The sequence below is a fragment of the Hyla sarda genome, chromosome 5 (genome assembly GCF_029499605.1).
Source record: "Hyla sarda isolate aHylSar1 chromosome 5, aHylSar1.hap1, whole genome shotgun sequence".
NCBI lineage: Eukaryota > Metazoa > Chordata > Amphibia > Anura > Hylidae > Hyla > Hyla sarda.
Window position 1 is genome coordinate 21,235,013 of NC_079193.1, and position 3,601 is coordinate 21,238,613.

Genomic DNA, 3,601 nt, shown 5'->3' on the forward strand with positions numbered 1-3,601 from the left:
GAACTTACAGTAAATTCGATTCGTCACGAACTTCTCGGCTCGGCAGTTGATGGCTTTTCCTGCATAAATTAGTTCAGCTTTCCGGTGAGCCGGGGGGCTGGAAAAGGTGGATACATTCCTAGGAGACTCTTTCCTAGGACTGTATCCACCTTTTCCAGCCCACCGGAGAACCTGAAGGCTGAACTAATTTACGCAGGATAAGTCATCAACTGCCGAGCTGAGAAGTTTGTGACGAATCGAATTTATGGTAAGTTCGCTCAACTCTAGTAGCTTCAGATATAAAGTATATCATAATAGGTACATATAAACCCTGCAAGCAATGATGACAGCCGAAAAAAGGCACAAAAGAATGACATGGTAAATCAGTGTAGAGCCATATGCCACCTGCACTTACCCCAACGCACGTTTCGCGCTGCTGCGCTTCATCAGGGGGCGTGGCTAAAACTGACTGTAGGTGTATGTTATATATAGCTAGGGAACCAATCAAATGGGAGGACAGCAATAAAGGACATAGCTACTAGCCAATCACACGGATTGCTCACCGGTATATGCTGGATTACCTAGATAATATGCGCCGCAGCGCTAGCTGATGTCATCAAGGGAATGCCGAAGGTTCCGATCACGTGATCAAAATAGATCATGTGACTGGGCGCTACGGAGGGCGCAAAAGCTCAAAATGCAGAACGACAAAGTAAGGTAAGTAAGTGTTTCCCAATCAGGGTGCCTCCATCTGTTGCAAAACTACAACTCCCAGCATGCCCGGACAGCCGTTGGCTGTCCGGTCATGCTGGGAGTTGTAGTTTTGCAACAGCTGGAGGCACCCTGGTTGGGAAACAATGGTTTATGTAGAGGACAGGAGCTTCTTCGGGGTCCTATACAGTACACACAGTGTCCCAAATGGAGCCGCCCTTACTTGGTGTCCAAAAGGAGCAGCTAACCCTGGCACAGGTAAGGAGTAGTACAGAACTTTACAGAACTTGTAGTTTCCTCCCTGTACTGTAGGGGGCGCTACCAAACCGCCAGTCGGTGCATGCACTTCAGTAATACAGATGATTTACCAGTGAATGCCCATTCTGATTGGTCGGTTCCTCCAGTTATGACACGTTTTACAGATCTGGACTGTCCGTACATTGTATGTTGAGTCTGGTTTCAAGTTACGATGGTCCAGAAAAGACCATTGTATGTTGAAGCTATTGTATGTTGAGGCCATTGTAAGTTGAGGGATCACTGTATATAATAATAAAGAGCATACATGACATCATATATATATACAGTAACCCCCCGACCTACGATGGCCCCGACATATGATAAAATCGACATACGATGCTTTTATATGTCGGGGCCATCGCATTAACTGCTATCCGACAGCGCAAAATGCTTAAGCTGCTGTCGGATAGCAGTTTAAGCATCCCTGGCAGGTTCGCTCACCTATTCCCGCTGCTCCGGGTCCACTTCGCGATCCTCCGGTGTCTTGCGCATCTTCTCCGGGGTCCGGGCCTCGCTTTCCGGCGTCGTTATTACGTCACTACGCACGCTGCGCCGGCGCAGCAACGTAATAATGTCACCTGAAAGCGAGGCCCGGACCCTGCAGAAGATGCGGAAGAAGCCGGAGGATCAAGAAGAAGACACCGGAGCAGCGGGACAGCATCGGGGGCCCCTGGAACAGCATCGGGAACGGTGAGGACGCGGTCCGGAGCGACGGGGACAGGTGACTACAGCTTCCTATACTTTACATTGCACGGATCCCTCAACATACGATGGATTCGACAAACGATGGGTCGTTTGGAACGAATTACCATCGTATGTTGAGGGACCACTGTATATATATATATATATATATATAAATGCAAAAATGAAGAGTGTGTATGCTGTGGTGCAAGAAAATATGAATGGATGTGAAGTAAGTGAATGTGAGATATAAATGTGTAGTGAAGAATGAAGGAGTGAATGAGTGTGAGAAAAGTCATGTAAGAAATGGGAATGTGGGGTAAAGAATGAGGGATGGATGAGATAAGGAAGCCAGAAGAAAGAATGTGAGGGCTGTAGTGTAAATCAGCCAAAATGTGAGACATGAATAAACTAGAATCCATATAAAGAGCGTGAAATATATAAGTGGGGCAGATCCCCAAAATAGTGACCAAAAAATGAATAAATAAACAATCCATGTGAAATGGAAATAGCAAAAAATAAGGATGAAAATAATTTATTATAATAATTTTCATATAAAATATGCATTAAAATGCAAGTGACAAATGGCTCAACCTGAATAAAAGAAGGAACAAAGTGCAAAAATGCAGATGAATTCCCAGATGACGTACCTGGAGCTAAAACAATACAAAAATGAAAACACACGATACCTTGCGAACACATAATTAAAATCAGAGATAGACACTATTTTTCTTTTTAAAGCCGAGGAACGTGCTCTCGATTCACCAAAAGTGCAAGAAAAAGTGCAAACGTGTTACACTAAAAAAAACGTGCACAAAGGATGCGGTCTATCGCAAGTCCTTATCTGACAGGAGAGAGGCCCCCCAACAAACCTTACCCTTCGCCTCCGGACCAAAAGGTACCTGCGAGGTTCCAGGTTCAATGTCCCTTTTCGCCGAAGCTACTAAGCGACCACAAATGCTTCCGGCATCCCCCTTGGCGTTAGCCAAGGTATCTGCCCGCAGAGCCGATAACGGTAGGTACCCTGCCAAAGCAGGAGTACCCGGGGTGTTTGCAGGGAGGTGCGGAACCTAATGGCCACACACACCTCCCCTAGACCGCCAGGAGGGACACCCAGAAGGGCTATCGCATCCTGACAAATCCTGTGAACACACAACACGCAAAAAGTGACACAGTGAGACAAAAAAGAAATAAATAAGTGAATGTGTGCAGATATACTGCCCGAACATCCGGCCAGATCTATAAAAATTTCTCTGATCCTAGCCAGAAGGCCGGGAATCAAGAGGTGAGTGCCACAAGGTGAAGAGATCATGGTGCCTGTGCTTCCACTCAGTGAGTCTATCCTCCCAGTGAGTTTCGGCACCTCGGGGTCACCACTCCCGGAGGCACAAAAGTACCTCGGCTCTAGACCCTCTCAGCCTCATGGCGAGACCCGGAGGGAACAGGTCACATCGGGGCAGCCGTCGAGCTGATTCCTCAGAACCAGCCCCGGAAAGCCCTGGTACACCTGCATCCTCCATGCAGCACCCATCCCCACCAGCCCCATATCGGCGTTACTGTACACCGGCATGAAAAACTGATAAGAACAGATACTACACTTGATCTTAGCCAAAAGGCAGAGATAGACACTATGGGGCAGACGAAATGAACAGAGCAAGAATGGACATAATTATAGGGCCTCAAATAAAAGGGGCATAACTAAGGTGGCCATGAAGGCCGCGGGGTCGCATTGTTCTAAGTTTGACAATCCACTTAAGTATCACGGTGCTCAAGATGCCTCTTCCACTCACCTCTAGTGTTGAGCGGCATAGGCCCTATTTGAAATTCGCAATATTTGGCGAATATATGGACGAATATTCATATATTCGCATATTCGTAATATTCGCAGCCTATTTTCGCATATACAAAAATTTGCATATTCGACAATTTGCAT

General features: G+C 46.6%; 1 non-coding gene across 1 annotated transcript; it reads right to left on the bottom strand.

The window, feature by feature from the left end:
• Nucleotides 1–3,108: 3,108 nt before the first annotated feature.
• On the bottom strand, nt 3,109–3,297 carry LOC130274681 (U2 spliceosomal RNA). The gene has a single exon (XR_008844431.1). It is a non-coding gene; the product is annotated as a U2 spliceosomal RNA (small nuclear RNA).
• Nucleotides 3,298–3,601: the final 304 nt, after the last annotated feature.